A 17,629-nucleotide genomic window follows, 5' to 3' on the forward strand; every position below is an offset into this window, starting at 1 on the left:
CTAGGTTAGGGCATTGCTGGTGTACCAGGAAATGCTGGGGTAGCAGGGACTGATACTAAATAAAAGTGTTCTATTGGCACCTAGCTGTTGCAACATGTCATTTTGTTCCTTGTTTGGTGTGATACCTTGTCCAGACATCTTCCCTGCTTCTTTGGAAATTCTGTCAGTGACCTGCTGCTGGACAGCTTATTGACCTTGCTGATTTTAAAAAAGGAACTGACATTGTGTATAATGATGGTAGGCACAGGACACCCAGAAAGCGAGCAAGCAACGGGCAGGGCAGGTGGCTGTTCAGAATTCAATTAATTTTGCTCTTGCCATACTATATAGTTCTCCAGCTCTGAACTTCAATAAACCTACAGGTAGATACAGATTGATGGAGCTCAGAGCTAGCTGAAAGTTTGTTCTAACAGGACAATGTGAAAACAGTAAGTGTGATGACTAAGGGGAAAAAAACACGAGAATGACAAAATATGAGCTAGTTAGGAAGATGAAACGCTCTGTACAAAATGCTCGATGTGACAGGTAAGTGGGATAATTTGAAGATACATCATCTTTGCTGAAGAACTAATTGCCAAAATTGGAGGTTTAGTATTAGATAATTTGGCATTTAGCAAAAGAAGGAAAGGAGAGGAGAGGAGAGGAGTCTTCCAGGTGCACAAAAGTATTTATTTGAGCCTAGAGCATTCTGAATTGAATTCAGCTTTGGGCTTCATCTTTTTAAGGATACCTTCTCCCACACCTAAAGGTGCAGAACACCTGGAGAGGGTTGTTTTCCAGGCTTCCTTTTTGCCTGCTGTCCAGTTTTATTGTACCCTCCCCCAATTACCCCTAAGAGCTCATGACTTGGGGCCTGGCTACAAGAAATTATTAGGATATAGAAATAAAAATTATTGTACATCTCATGTTATGGGATAATTGTAGCCTATGAAGTACTTTAGGCTGGTGGCAAGCTTGCATTATGTTTGTGTGTTTCTGACCTTGGCTTTGTATTGAAGTTTCTAGGTGCCAAAGCTATACAAATTATGAATATTTACATTGGTTCACTCACTCTGAAAACTACATTTATTGCAATAGACTGCATATCTGAAAGTTTTTAGCATGTCTGCTTCAATGGACATGCATTTATTGTTCACTCTACATCTAACCTGACAGCTGGAGCTCTGAATTACTAGGGGGTGTTGATCTAAATGTGTATGTTACTTGAGAATTGTTCTCATATGACCCAGCTTCCCCATTTTACAGTAACAGGAAGGACTTTACCTTAAGGATACGTTTTGTTTTAATGCCCAGTAACTTTATTTTCTAAGACAGCTGTGTTATGCCAGTGCTTATGTTTATGTTATTGGTTCCATTGCTATAAAGTCACAATCCTAAAAATATCCCCCCCCCCGCAGCTACCTACAATACAAATCAGCACCTAAAAGCACCTAAAAGCACAAGCAGAATAAAATCAATACAACTTGAAACACAAAAAGCATAAAAATGAATATAAAACCAGCAAGGGGTATAGCAACTAATGCAATATTGTTAAAAGTTCACAAAATCTATGCCTTTTGTATGTTTAAAGGCCTGAGTTAATAAAAAAAAATCTTTTGGTAACTAAATGTCTGTAAAATAGGTGCCTGGTGAGTCTCTCTGGTAAGGGCACTCTATACATGGGGCACCACCACGGAAAAGGTCCTCTCCTTAGGGACCACCTGCCATACTTTATCGGGTGGAGAACCTGCAGGGAGGCTTCCAAAGAACACCTCAAGAAATGGGACACTACTTGTGGAACAAGTGGATCTTTCAGGAAACCTGGTCCCAAGCTGTTTCCTTGGTATTATGATCGCACGGTGGCAACATCAAGAGCACCGTCACAGCTAGGGAGAGGCATGGCGGATCTGAAGACCTTTCTGCTAGCTCCGGCTGACAGAAGATAATTGCATGGTGACTGATAGTAGCCAGACAGATTAGTTTGTTTAGATTAGTGTTTTTTTAATTGTAATGTATTATGAAAAGTCTCAATAAAACTTTCCAAACAAGAAACGAAGAGAAGAGAAGAGAAGAATCCATAACAGAGGAAGGGATTGGGAAGACACAACGGAAGTTTAAATGACAACCAACCCATAGAGACTCTTATAACTGCTCCACCAATCATAATTGAGCTCTTTATGGCATCCACACTTGAACACACAGTGATGTTCTAGTGCTTTGTCCAGCACTGGCTTCCATAGGCCATTATTTAGGAATGTGGGAAGAAATTTACAGCCAGAATGGGTTGGGTTCCCTCCAACAGGAGTTCGGATCCCTTGATAATTAAAAACAACAAAACCAAACCAGAAGTAGACTTTTGCTGTAGGAACTTGCAGAGCTGATTGATTGCCATTTAAATAATAGGCAGCGCTCATGGTCATATAAACCAGCACTGAAGAGTGTGTGTACAGGATTGGCTTGAATTAAAGCAGCAAATGCCCTGCCCCCTCCCTCCTGCTGCCTAATGTCAAGGTGCATAGTGCTCTATTGCTGGTCAAGTTATGGCTGGCACCACTCGAGGCAGAAACAATTATGCTATGTATTATTATCGCAATAATATTTTTATGGAATGTTGTGCAATGCCTCTGGAGGGCAATTGTGCTCTGAAAGGTAGGTACTAAATCATTTAATAAAATAAAATCTAAAACCCTACAAGTGCCTCTCCCCTCCCTGACAGGAAAAGTACCATAGGAATAAATTAAACAATATAGCAATTTGCTGCCCTTTCAGGACTCCCAGGATAAGCTGGCTGTGTGGCTGCCTCACCCTGTCTAATGTTAGGGCTGGCCCTAGCTGTAGATAAAGCCATAGCTCAGTGGGACTGCCCAGGCTTGGCACAGAAAGAAGCTATGGTTTCCAAGGAGAATAGAGCCAAACACACACCTGAGGCGGGGCAATCAGAGTAACTAGTACATGGACCAAGGGCTTCGTTCAGGAAATTGCCTGATGTGTTTATGCCCCAGGAGATTTTGGATTTTTCACAGCCCCCTTTGTCTCATGCAAGCCCTCTTTCCCCTGTGCTGATGTGATTGATTGCCAGTGTCTGGTGGTTATTTTGCCAGCAAACCTTTTCATCAATCTTCCACCCTCTGCATCACAGCAGCGAAACTGCTTAGTTATCACACTAGCAATAACTGGGATGGCTGTTAGAACTTCCCTCCTGATGGTCCTGCGTGGTGGTTGTTGGATACGCCAAATATGGAACCATGTTGGGGTTTGGGGGGGGGATTCACCCCAGCCTTCCATTGTGTGCACCACCATGAAGACACCTGAACTGAGTAATCTGTGAGTGGGTGGCAGGAAAGATCCTTACCCAGTAATCTTCGTAAGACCAGAGGCAGAGTTGAAAGAGTCATAGTTTTTATTGAACAATATCAGTTTGGGGAAGAGTTATGACAAGTGCTGCACAGAAACCTATTCTCCAATTTCTTGAAAGTGTTCTTCGCCTATGTGTATACCTCTTTCTCAAAGCGTTTTAGAATTTCTTTATAATTTCAGTTCGTGCAAGGCTGAATTGGAAGGTAGGTGAGGGTGGCATGTGTGGTTTGTCTTTCCAGTAAATGTTTCTCCAGTGCTCTGCACTGCAGCCCCCTGCCCAGCCATGTATAAACTTCTGATCTGGAAAAAAAACCTTGAGAGCAGTTACTTTGTGAGGTTGTCACCTACATTTTATTCGAAGCACAGAAAACTGGGGAAGCTAATACTGAGCACCTGAGATTGGGGTGGCCAGCCCCAGTTTTTATTTTAAGGGAAGTACTTCTGTTTACCTTAAAATATTTTTGTCTGTGCAAGTTTCTTTAATAATAAAAAGATTTCTTAGTATTAGTTTTTTTGTCCCCCCCTTTTAAAAATAGTTTATTTGCCATAGCATATATTTCAAGCAATATATTTCAAACAGTACTTCTTAGTATTAGTAAAAAGACTTCTTTTTTAAAAAAATACCTGTCAGGTGTACAACAGGCAGCCTCCCCACCTTCCTGTGCATTTAGAAAAGCCTACCTGAGGATGTCATTGGATTTTCAAGAAAAGCAGGCACCCAAGAAGGCTGCAGAGTGGAAACCACTGACAAAATGATTTGCAGAATGAAAGAAAGGACACTCCCAAACACCCTTTTGTACACTATGAATGTGCAGATGCACAACATAAAGCCTGCAGCTTACCAATGAGATTCTTACCATAATTTTCTCTCCCCTTTCATAAATTTTGAAGGAAGGTTATTTTCTCATAAATCAGTAGGAAATTGTGGTGTTTTGTTTTGGGTTTTTTTTTTAAAAAAATAATAATACACTGGAGGCAATGTAGTGTGGTGGTTAAGAGTGTCTGGCTAGGACCTGAGGGACCAAGAATCAAATCCCCACTCAGCCATAAAGTTCAGTGGGTGACCATGGATGAGTCACTACTTCTCAACCTATCCTACCTCACATGGTTGTTGTGGGGCTTAACTGAGGAGGGGGAGAACCATGTGCAGAACCTACCTTGACAGTAGGGTGGGATATAAATGATACTACTACTACTAATTTTTAAAACGGGAGTAATGTCTGGCCCAGCACTTGTTATGACAGTATCACAGGGAATCAGATGTTGCTACATCTGTATTTATGCCTGGTTCTTCTGACCTCCATAGCAATCAGTACATTAAGAGCACCTTCATCTCTGTGCCCTCTGGTGGGTAGAGCTGCCATCATTGCATTATTGTCTGCCACAGAGCTTTCACAACCATAGGTGCCTTGCACAAGCATGACACTGCTATGTGACAATAGGGAAGGGCCAAAGCTCAGTGGTAGATTATATGTTTTCCATGCAGAAAGCCCCAGGTTTAATCCCTGGCTGGGAATGACCCCTATCTGAAGTCCTGGACAGCTGCTTCTGGTCATCTTGAACAATACCAAGCTGGATGGACCCATGACTGTACTCTCAAGGAAAGAGAGTAATATTGGTGGCAGCTTGAGATATGGGCAGAAGCATAGGAAGGAACAAGAAACAAAGAGACAACCAAACTGAAAAGTATTCCCCAAATTTATTCCTTCTATTTTTAATAGAAATTTCTTCTCCCATCAAATAATTCCAAGGATAGCTTTCATTATAAAGAACAGAAGTGCAGTAAAGATCTGAAGTAAATTATATTAAAAAACAAAGCGAAACACAATTCTAAAGGCAGCTCTGTATCAGTGGAAAATCAACAGAGTGAAAGTTGATTGTGTTAAAAGGCCTAGAAAAATTAAAAGGCCATTGCCTGGCACTGCAATGGTATCAAGGCAGGCACCATTTCAGATGCCATAACAGAAAAGGCTTTCCCCCGGGCACCTTAGATGCTGGGGTAACCTCTGCTGCAGGTCCTCTGCTGAAGATCTCAAGGTACTTAGTCCCTTAAAGTCATTTAGTCCCTTAAAGTCAAAAGAAGCACTTTGAATTGAACATGGAAGCAGAGCTGGAGCCAATGCAAATCTCCCTGGTGCTGTCCCATGGATAGTCAGAAGTAGTCTGATAGAGAGTAGGGACAGCTCAGCTACCCTTGAAGTTCAACCAATCTGTATCTGACACAGGCAATGACAAGCTGGAAGCAACCGACATCAGTCTGAGATCATCAGTCCTTGGGAACAGGAAGAGGAATTGGAACCAGCTACTCATCTGTTAAGTCATTAATTAAGCTCAGGAAAGATACAGCAATGCTTCACGCCCCATGAGTAATTAGGAAATTCATCGAAAGCACTTGCAGCATGCTCAGCTTGTCAAGCGATAAACACAGGGTGGGAAGAAATGGGGGAGGGAAGAGGCTCCCACTCTGCCCAGTGACAGACAGCTAATCCACACAGACTGACTACCCAGCAAGCTTTAACAGCAAGGACTGTTTGTCCTTCTTTCACAAATGGAAACAAGTACTGTTCATATGTCCAACCATTAACAATATGTGGCTAGAGTCCTGAGATGTTGTTGAACTACAACTATTGGCCATCCTGGCTATGATCGGATTTGGAGTCCAACAACATCTGGAGGGTCACAGGTTCCCCATCTCTACAGCAAGAGGTCAGAAAGTGCCATATGCCTTTCCTGTCTCCTGGCTACTTAAAGAGCTAGTGTCTTAGTTTATAGAATTGTAGAGTTGGAAGGGACCCTGAGGATCATCTAGTCTAGAGCTTTCCAAACTTTTCATGTTGGTGACGCACTTTTTAGACAAGCATCATTTTGCAACACAGTAATTCAGTTTCACTAGCAGACCAGAAGTTAAACTAACCCGTTTCCAGCTCCAGGAGGAGCATGGGGAGCGTGACACACCTATACACGACACACTAACATGTTGCGACACACAGTTTGGAAAGCTCTGATCTAGTCCAACCCCCTGCAATGCAGGAACATGCAGCTGTCACATACGGGGATCAAACCTGCAACCTTGGCATTATCAGCACCGTGCTCTAACCAACTGAGCTATCCAGGCTGCCTTCTTCTGCAGCTGTGGACTTCTTTGGAGTAATAAGGTTTCCAGCTATGGGGCATCTCTCCTTCGGGCTCTCTTGAGTCTATCAGCCACCAGAATCTAGAAGCAGAAGTGTCTCCTTAGGGCTCAGAAGAGGGGCAGCAGGCTCCAAGGTCTGCAGACTCCCAACGATAGGATTGTTGAATTAATCGCACACCTATTTGTGAAGCTCAATGAACACATGTTTCTACTTTAAATGCAGATGCCAGCAGATTATATTGGCTACCAGATGGTAATTTGGAAGGCCAGCTGACTTAGGGCAGCCTTGGGAAGACCTTAATTGCTGCTCTGTATCCCTCTCTGAGGGACGCGGGTGGCGCTGTGGGCTAAAGCCTCAGCGCCTAGGGCTTGCCGATCGAAAGGTCGGCGGTTCGAATCCCCGCGGCGGGGTGCGCTCCCGCTGCTCGGTCCCAGCGCCTGCCAACCTAGCAGTTCGAAAGCACCCCCGGGGGCAAGTAGATAAATAGGTACCGCTTACCAGCGGGAAGGTAAACGGCGTTCCGTGTGCTGCGCTGGCTCGCCAGATGCAGCTTTGTCACGCTGGCCACGTGACCCGGAAGTGTCTCCGGACAGCGCTGGCCCCCGGCCAATAGATGTGAGATGGGCGCACAAACCCCAGAGTCTGTCAAGACTGGCCCGTTCGGGCAGGGGTACCTTTACCTTTACCTTTATCCCTCTCTGAAGGTAATTTCCCACACAGAAATAAACACTGCCAAATCCCTTAATTGGCAGCCCACAACAATAGGCTTGCAGGCAAAGGCAAGGAACCCTCACAACAAGCTAATATTTGTGAGGTGCTATTCAGGATTCACTGAAGTTCAAATAGCATGTTAAGGAAATGTTGGAAGCCAATAGTGTGTCAGATTATGACCAGTGATTTCCAGGTTTACATTTCCACTTAACCCAAAAGCTCACTGGTTGTCCTGGGACCAGTTATCACAATTTCTCAAGCTAGCCTACCTTAGAATTTTGTTGTGAAGATAAAATGTGTGAAGAGAGAACTAGGTACACAAATCCACTTTAAAAAGTAAATAAATAAAAAACAAGGGCTTTTGCAGTTAGGAATTTGATGGAGAAATGTCATTGAAAATGTGAAATGAACAAATGATTACAGTACTGGGAAAATATATAAACACCCCACAGCTAAATCAGGATGAAAACTGAATAAAATTACTTGCAGGAGCCCCTGGGCATTGGCCATATCCTCAAATCCTGTCAGCTGTAACTTGGAGCTGGTTGGTGGTAGTGAATATTCTTGGTTGGAAATCTCTAGTCCCCTCCCAATTCTGCAAAGAGGGAATGACTACCATGCCATTTTAACTCTGTGGTACAAATAACTCTTCAACGCAATTTGTAAAGTTTTATTCATTGCCAACAAAAAGATAAAAATCTAAGGGCATCCTTCTGAGAACAAGTATTGCCTTCAAAATGATTCCTACTACAAGGGACCTCTGGCCCCATGAAGCTATTTTCTAATGACTAACCATTTGGGCAAGTTATTAGAAAAAGCAGAAGAGTTCATTATTATTTTTATCTACTTCATAACTTATTTATAACTGTCCTTGAGAGCCATCAGATAAACTCCTCCGAATGTAAAAGAATTCACCTCAAGCAATGGATAAACATCTCTTCAACTAGAGCAGCTGGCAAACAGGTTGACTCTCTGTAGGGACGTGTAGCAACTGAAACAAACTCGGGGGCCTTGTCAGCTCAATTAGCCATAACAGTACAATTCTGGAGATATTACTTTCATGGTATTTTTCTTTTCTTTCATATTGCCAACAGTAACAAGGCTGCTGTGGCAGAATTGTCTTTATGAAAGCTTTCTTTAATTTCCTTTCCCATAACCCATAAGCCAGGCTTCCACAACTTCAGCCCTCCAGATGTTTTTGGCCTACAACTCCCATGATTCCTAGCTAGCAGGACCAGTGGTCAGGGATAATGCGAATTGTAGTCTCACAAGATCTGGAGGGCCGAGGTTGAGGAAGCCTGCCATAAGCCTTTTATGTGTGTATATATATATATATATATAGCGAGAGAGAGAGAGAAAAGAATAAGGCAGGCATCCCTAAACTTGGCCCTTGAGATGTTTTGGGACTACAACTCCCATCATCCCTAGCTAACAGGACCAGTGGTAAGGGATGATGGGAATTGTAGTCCCAAAACATCTGGATGGCCAAGTTTTGGGGTGCCTGGAATAAGGTAACCCCAGTGGGTGACAGAGCCGCTGCTTTCCCAAATGTCTAAAATAAACTGACATCTTGCCCCTAAGAGCTGCTGAAAATATTATTATTATAGCCTCCTACCTGGCACAAGGGCTGACTGGGGGAGGCAAACACATGTATTGAACCCTGAGCCAACAAGGAGCCCCAGCTTTCATCCTCTTTTTAACAGAGTAAACCTGTTCAGGAGTGGAGCCTCCCAGAGGAGGAAACAGAGATTTTCCTTTTTGCAGCTAGCCTGATGCTGAATGGAGGAAGATACTGAGGTAAGTTCGTTTCAGCACTTTTCTCATGTCCACATAATTTCACTCACTTGTGTTGTCTTTATGTAATAACTCATTTTTTGGCTGGCTTTAATATGTTTTACTTGGAAGATCCCTTGAAATAAATGCTTTCTTTCTACTGAGAAAAAATGGTGATATTGCAGTTTCTCTCCCCCCCCCCCCCAATTTTCTGTGATCCCTATAAAACCGCTACTGGTTTCCTCGTCATCACTGGGCTGTTATTTATTAATATACAGTAACCATAACGACATGTATGTTATTTTCACTAATATATTCATTTTAACATACACTTTCCCCTAATATATGCATTTTGTAAACTGGTTGGAGAGCTTCATTACAAAATTCAGATAAGTGAGAATTTCAAAGGTTTGCTGTGTTTTGGTTCCTATATTGTTGGAGAAAGTGTGCATTTGATGGATTTGACTTTAAATAACCTGAATCAATTTTCTCTTCCACCCTTACCCATTAGCAAGGTTTGCTCTTGGCTGCAGCTCATGGTTTGTGTGGAGAGAGCTTAACCATGAGTTCTGGTTCAGAGTGCCATCACTTCTATTACTGTGTCATTTTCATGCCTTTTCTGTTAGATTTTGGTATCCATTTTGTATCTAGTGCCTAACAAGCACTTTATATCAATCAGTCACTGCTACAAAATATGATAACAATTCTGGGCTTGCTGCAAAGCCACAGCATGAACAATGACAAATCAGAAATGTAACAGGAGTGCCACAGGAGTAATTTATGTGATACAGAGGACACCTGCCCATGCACTTTAAACACTGAGTGCTAGGAGCCCCTAAATGAGAGTTCTATTGTGCAGGGGGAACATTAAAGATGGAATGTTGGCTCAGAGAAAGAAAACTATAAGATTCAGCATAATAAACTACTCTCAATTGCAATGCAACTCATGTCACACTTTACAAGAACTGAAAGGCTTTGGAACTCCCACATTACTAAATCAAATAATCAGTAATTCCTTACTATATTGCCAACATTTAGGTCACAGTTAACTACAAAGTAGGTAAGGGATAAGAAATCTACATCAATACAGTGAACATTTGGAATAAACCTGGCAGGGAAGGGATGCATTAATTAGAAAATAATACTATAGCATATTTATAGATATTGCCGAAAATTAAGTTGCAACCAAGAATGAATTGCTATACCGCAAAAACCTTCTGACTGGGTTTTTAAATGGAGGTCGCAACATTTATTTTGCTTTGAATAGGTAGGTTTATGGTTTATTGTAAATGAAATAAACATGAACCAAAGTACCCGCTTCTTTCAGTGCATCTCAGTTGCTATCAAACACAGAAAATTCTGTCTCCGAAGCTGTTGCAAATTCATTTATACTGTGTGATTCACTTATGTAGTGATTTATTCCATATTATTTTATTAGTATCTTAACTCTGCTTGCTGCTGTCTTTCACAGTTTGGGCCTCCATCATCTGGGTTATGAATGCATGTTTTAAATTTAAATGGAGCCTAGGGATGGGAGATGGAATCTGCCAAACCTAGATTCCAAAGCGGACAAACCTGGTTTGATCCAGGTGGATCATAACCTGTATCTGGTTATGGGTCCACTTCAGAATTCACAGTCTTCCAGATCCCTTTACAAGGCAGCCTAAGGGCCGCAATGCTGCCTCTGTTCATGCAGAGATACTTGTTAGAAAAGCAGAAAGTCCTTCTATGGCTGATCATTAAAGCTTTGTTTCAAAAATTTAGTTGCTGGCACCGATCTGAAACGAAGCTGAATAATGCACCTGGAAGTGCGGAGGAAATATATACAGGTGTTTCAGTTATGTAGCAGTCAAAAATAGAGGAGGAAAGGGGCATCATGCTCTGTTTTTCTCCAGTTATTGCAAATAACTTTAGCTTCTCTCTGCCAGGAATTGCTGACCGTGGCCTCATATGGTGAATTACATAACTGCAGCCTCATAGGGAAAAATCTTCCAAGTCCAGATTAGTTTTAACTACCCAGGCTGAGCATTGGCTCTTCATGTGCAGGAAGAAGTGTAAGAGGGCTCCTGTCTCAGTGGTGCTTTGCTTGAGCAACAAGGTCAACCTGAGCTCTCGTTTGTTCTCAGATCCTACCTCCTGCTTTGCCATCTGACCATGATTTCTCTCTGGCCCTGATCCCCAGTTCCTGCCTTCTTACTGCTACCCAAAGCCAGCACCGGATTTAGGGAGGTATGGGCAGTCCCCACTCTCACAGGGTGCCAAGCCAAGGAGGTGCAAAATTGAGAAGATCCATGATTGCGAAGATCCGTTTTGGGGCAACAAAATTTGCCCTTGCTCAGGGTGCCACGTTATTAAGCTATGCATTGGTTGATGGAATCACTGGACTAAGATAACCAAAGTCTGCCCCTGCCAAAGCCGAGCCTTGGTCATCTCAGCTGTAGCTCTGTCTCCATCCTCCATCATTTGTGGCATGGTTAGGAGAGTAGCTTCCTTCTGAACTACAGGGCATTTCACCCTGGGGAGACCAATTCTGTGCTTCTTACTCTAGTAGGATTTGCTAAGCATTATGCCTTGTGTTTAACTTACCCTTCAGGAGTGCAGCATTTAACCAGTGTTTGATGACCTCTGGAGGGAGAAATGGCTAGAGACTTTTTGAGTTTTATTTATGAATATGCAAGCTGAGCATGAGTGGAAGCAGAGTTTAACATTTTACAAACAGCAAATTGTACCACATATAACCAGAAAGAGGCACTCCTGCATCCCCAAATACCTTTTGACCCAGCCCTCTCTTTGTTTCTGTACACAGAGACCTGGCTTACATTACTCTTAACTGTATTTGTGGAAGAAAGGTATGCATTCTTCCATTCAGCAGTCCAAGACCTTCTAGCTATTTACAATCTATTGAGAAGGCACCAGCAATCTCCTAACAAAAGTAAAGTAAATCCAGGCCTGGACATGGCACCCATTAAGAAACATCACCTGAATATTCCAGGGTGTCAGTATTCCTTTGCCCACCCCAAAGACTCTGGCCAGATATTATTGTCTTAATGCAAACCCATAGTGATAGGCCTGTTCACATTAATCTGATGCCAAACCCATAACACTATGTAAATCTGCTAGACCTCTGTTTTGCATTCTGCTGATGTAGATTATATTAATGTGCTTTTGCATGATCATTCACTTCCCTTTCCTGCCTTGCTCTTGTTGTGTGGTGAAAAGATGGATGGTTTCAATTATTTTCCTAATGCAGTTGTCCATGGCTTAGCTCCAAAATTCCTGTAGCAGAAGCAGAAGATGCTTGCACTCATGCCAAAGGGGTTCTCTAACTACTGCTGCTTCCCCTTCAGCTATAGACTCTGCACCACATTGCACACAGTTCCAGAGAGTCCCTGACTCTCAGGAGGGTTTTAGCATACGTAAGGGAATGAAGCAGGAAGAAGAGTGCAGCAAAGCCCTGTTGCGTGAGCTGAACTCCACTCATCCTTGTTTTTTTGGATACGAGACACTATCTTGCTTAGTGTGCTGGATGATTGCTTGATTTGGCACATGCTCAAACACTGCTCTATTCCCAGATTAATTATTTTACAAGATCCTTTGGCAAACAAGCTCACATTAAACTTTCAGTATCCACACTCCACATTTTCTTCTGCTGAAGGAGCAGCAGCATAGCAAATACTCCCTATGAATAAGGGTACCTTCACATGTGCAGTTTGGAATCCCTACTACTTCCCTCTGTTGTTCTCCCCAGAATGATGGGTTGTTGTTTTTTTAAAGCAACATACCTCCAAATAACCATGCAAGTGAAAAGCTGCATTGCAGCAATAAACTAAAAATGTACATGAGAAGTTGCACAACTTTGAGGCTTGAGAACACAATTTCAATTAAATATCACAGCCTGGGAGTGATCCTGGCTCCAGTACTGTCACATGAAGCCAGCTACAGATGGTTCACCAATGATGGACATTCCTGGACAGAGATAATCTGGCCACAGTACTCCACATTATGATAATCTCCTGCTTAGAATATTCCAGTGAAAGCTGCAGCTTGTGCCTAATGCAACCATCAGACTTTTGAGCAGTGATGGAAAGGGTAGTGGCAGAGCAACTGCGGATGCAGTTTGGTGAAGTGGACTATCTAGACCTGTTTCAGTCTGGCTTCAGGCCTATTTTCAGCATAGAAACAGCATTGATCACTCTGACGGGCTACCTTTATTGTGAGAAACAGAGAATGAGTCTTACCCTATTGATTCTTTGTGAACTCTTGGCTGTTTTGAAGTCATAGACCAGGCTTCCTCAACCTCGGCCCTCCAGATGTTTTGAGACTACATTTCCCAGCATCCTTGACCACCGGTCCTGCTAGCTTAGGGATCATGGGAGTTGTAGGCCAAAAACATTTAGAGGTCCGAGGTTGAGGAAGCCTGTCATAGACCATTGTATCTGTTGGTTGGCGGAAACTGTGTTGTTGTGACTCCACTCCTATCTATAGGTTCAGTACCAGAGAATAGCACTGGGAGACTTCTGTTTGGCCCCATGGCATTTGTGCTCTGGTCTCACTAGGTTCTATCCTGTTTCCCATGCTATTTAATACCTCTATGAAACCACTAGGAAGAGTCATCTGAGGATTTGTAATGTAGTGCTGTCACTAGCATGCTGATGACACCCAGTTCTATCTCGCCATTCCATCTGGATCAGGAGATGCTGTATATGTGCTAGACTGGTGCCTGGAGATGGCAACAGGTTGCATGAAGGCTAATAAAACAATGACCAAATCATAATAAGATGGAGTCACTGTGAACAGGCAGTTATCATGCCTGGGAATTAGGGAGGCAGCCTATTCCGATTGTGGTAGCACTCCTTCTGAAGGAGCAGGTGTGTAACTTGAGGTTACTCCATTAAATGATGCTGTCATTGGAGGCCCAGCAAGAAGTGCCCATTCCCAGCTACAGATGGCCCATCAGCTGCAGCTGTTCCTGGGCCAATTTTGTCTATCATCAGCTATCCATGCTCCGGTGACCTCATGTTTGGAAAGCTGTAATGCACTTGAGGCAAGACTGCAGCTAGTGCAGAACTTAGCCACCTAGATATTTATTGGGACAGCGAGGTGGGAATAAAAAATACTGATTGTAAAAGCACTGTATTGGCTGCCCATGCACTACTAGGTCCAATTCAAGGTGCTGAGAATCGACTATGAGGCCTAAATGAATTGGGGCCCAATTATCTATAAGTGAACCTCCTCCAGTATTCAAACCTTAAGATCACTGGGTGGGTAGGAATCGGCTCAAGGTTCCCATGAGGATTCATGGTATGGGGATGCAAAGTAGTTTCTTCTCTGTTGTAGCACCCCAATGTCTGAATGCCCTGCCCTTGGAGATCCATCTGTCCACTCCCCATGTTCAGACATAATTTGACATTTTTGTTCTCTTGGGTTTTTACAAAGTGAGCTTATTTCAATATCTCACTGCTGTATTTGTCAGTTTTAATGGCATTGCTTTTTATGGATATTTTACAGTTCTATTTGTTTATTGTTATTTTTATTTGTGTGATGCCTTTTTAACTTTTGAATGTACGTTGTTCTGGGATCCCCTGGAAGGAAGGGCAATTTAGAAATGAGATGAAATAAGAAATGGAAGAAAGAAATAATGGGATCACATTTTACCACTTCTTAAAGAGCTGCATTGGCTGCCTATTTGCTACTTGGCCTAATTCAGTGTGTTCTTCAGTGTAAAGGTAAAGGTAAAGGTACCCCTGCCCGAACGGGCCAGTCTTGACAGACTCTGGGGTTTGTGCGCCCATCTCACATCTATTGGCCGGGGGCCAGCGCTGTCCGGAGACACTTCCGGGTCACGTGGCCAGCGTGACAAAGCTGCATCTGGCGAGCCAGCGCAGCACACGGAACGCCGTTTACCTTCCCGCTGGTAAGCGGTACCTATTTATCTACTTGCCCCCGGGGGTGCTTTCGAACTGCTAGGTTGGCAGGCGCTGGGACCGAGCAGCGGGAGCGCACCCCGCCGCGGGGATTCGAACCGCCGACCTTTCGATCGGCAAGCCCTAGGCGCTGAGGCTTTAGCCCACAGCGCCACCCGCGTCCCTGTTCTTCAGTGTATAAAGCCCTAAATGACTTGGGACCCAAGTACTTGAGGAAGTACCTCCCAGGTATCTGCTGACCTGAGTTCTGAGAACTACAAGGAAGGCCCTATTTGCGGTCCCATCGACAAGAGGTGGGACTCCCTTCAGACAACGGGCAGTTGCGGGGGGTGGGGGATACTAACTGTAGTGGGAAGCAGTACTTACTTGGTCTCTTGTCACCAGTGTCACTGCGGCTTACCAAGAGGGACAGGGCAAAGTGGTGGTGAGGATGCCATGGTGAAAATGCACCATTGGAAGCACCAGATTGGCTCTGCTGGTGCATTTGCACTGTGCTGACCTCAGTGCCACCTTGCTCTCCCGCCTCCCACTAAGCTAGAGCAGTGCTAGTAATGGGAAGTCAGGTAGGCTCCACCTCCCCTGCTGACTATGACTGAATAAAAATAGTAACATGGGAAAGCAATCAGTTCTAATGTTGCTTTCTTTTAAGCACTGGGCAAAACACAAGATCCATTGCTATTTGCTCAGGCTTGTAAAATACTATTGCGCTTATTGTCCGCTCTTTGATTGGCTGGTGCCATTGTTTATTTGTGGTTTGGGGTATATGTCTTGTTTTGGATCTCATAAATTCCCCTGAAAATCAATCTTGACGAAGGGCAGTATTTTAAACAAACAAGCAAGCAAGCAAGCAAGCAAGCAAGCAAGCAAACAAACAAACACATACCTTCTTATTTTTTCAGAACTGCTGATAAATATCAAAAGTAGAGCAGAAATCCAAAATGCATTGTGTAGTACTTCCTTCTTACATTTGGCAGCAAGGGCAGACATAAATATGGGTTCTGCTGCTGTAATGTGGAAGTGTTGAAGGAGCAATGAAATAAAAAAATCCACACCCAGCAATTCTGGTAACATATTAGCAATCGCCTGATTTTGCCCCCCCCCACACACACACACACACACACACACACACACCGCTCTCCAGCCTCTCTCTGTAAGCCATCTTGATGGATCTACTCTCCAGGAGCCATGGCATTAAAGAAGTCAGTAGAGCATAAAGATGTTTCCATTTTAGACACTAGGAGGACGCGGAGTTTCTCTAGATAATGTGTTGATGCTTTTCAGACAGCCTGTGAACAACTCCCCTGGCTTATATTGTACTTTCGCAAGGCTGCGTTTACCTTTCTGAAAAACCATATTGCTGAAAGAGGGAAGCTATTATTTCCTAGGTGAAAATGCCTATAGTACCATTAGAAAATGAAAATGCTCATGCTGCAGTCAGCAGCATTACAGAACCACACCAAACCTGAGCCTTGGGATGCTACTTTCTTCCTGTGTGCCTCATTGCAATGGTTCAATGCTGATAACACTAACAAATGATAAACTTTTTTTAAAAAACAACAACACCCAACTAAAAACTGCATCAGATTAAAATGATCCCATAACAGGTTTTCCCTCACGGGACCTGCAATCCAGATTTCAAATGGAGGCTCAGGACTGGTCTACTCATTAGCCCCTTTTCTTTAGGTGCAGAACAGGAGAGATAGCAGATCAATGTCTGCTGCTGCCTCTACCTCACCCACCAAGCCACTTGCTGCTGTCTAGGTCTCTAGGAGCACCTCTTTACCCTGCCTGTTGACACTTACTGTGTATATTTTATAGAACCCTCCTTATTTTTATGGTTGTAAATTGTTTTGAATATTGTGTTTTAATGCTGTAACGCACCCTGGTACCTTATTTTGCTGAAAGGATGTGGTGGTGCGTTAGAACTATGGAAGGGCCACTGCTCAGTGGCTGAGTGTATACTTTGCATGTGGAAAGTCTCAGGTTCAATCGCCAATGGATTTATAAGTAAGGGCAGGGAAGACTTTGGTCTGAAAACCTGGAGAGCTGCTGCTGGTTAGTGCCAACAATACTAAGCAAGATGGACCAATGATCTGTCTCTGGATAAGGAAGCTTTCTATGTTTAAAGGTAAAGGGGTAAAGGGACCCCTGACCATTAGGTCCAGTCACGGACAATTCTGGGGTTGCGGCGCTCATCTCGCTTTATTGGCCAAGGGAGCCGACGTGCAGCTTCTGGGTCATGTGGCCAGCATGACTAAGCCCCTTCTGGCGAACCAGAGCAGCGCACGGAAATGCCGTTTACCTTCCCGCTGGAGCGGTACCTATTTATCTACTTGCACGTGCTTTCGAACTGCTAGGTTGGCAGGAGCAGGGACCGAACAACGGGAGCTCACCCCATCGTAGGGATTCAAACCACAGACATTTTGATCGGCAAGTCCTAGCCTCTGTGGTTTAACCCACAGCGCCACCCGCATCCCTTTTCTATGTTTACTATGCACCTAAAACACACATGCATAAGAACACTTAACATTCAAAATCCTCCTGTGTATGTATTTAAATAAGCTGATTTCGGCTCTAATAACCTTAATTGCCACAATTTTTTCATGAAACCATGTGGAGAAGGAATCAATATTTTCCATACTAAATGCATCAAGAACAGTTCCTAAGAAACAGATATGGTTATTTAGCATGACTGAATTGTACACAAAGCATAGATCATTCTTGTCTCAATATTGTCTGCTTTTCATAATG

At 43.4% G+C, this 17,629-nt stretch overlaps 1 long non-coding RNA gene across 1 annotated transcript in view; it reads left to right on the top strand.

The window, feature by feature from the left end:
* Positions 1 to 8,882: 8,882 nt before the first annotated feature.
* LOC308594938 overlaps positions 8,883 to 17,629 on the top strand; it is a 66,929-nt gene continuing 58,182 nt past the window's right edge. The window contains exon 1 of the long non-coding RNA XR_014011691.1: positions 8,883 to 8,978. This is a non-coding gene — a long non-coding RNA (uncharacterized lncRNA). The remainder of the gene's footprint in view (positions 8,979 to 17,629) is intronic.

Source organism: Podarcis bocagei (genome assembly GCF_964188305.1).
Source record: "Podarcis bocagei genome assembly, chromosome: 9".
In the NCBI taxonomy this organism is placed as follows: domain Eukaryota; kingdom Metazoa; phylum Chordata; class Lepidosauria; order Squamata; family Lacertidae; genus Podarcis; species Podarcis bocagei.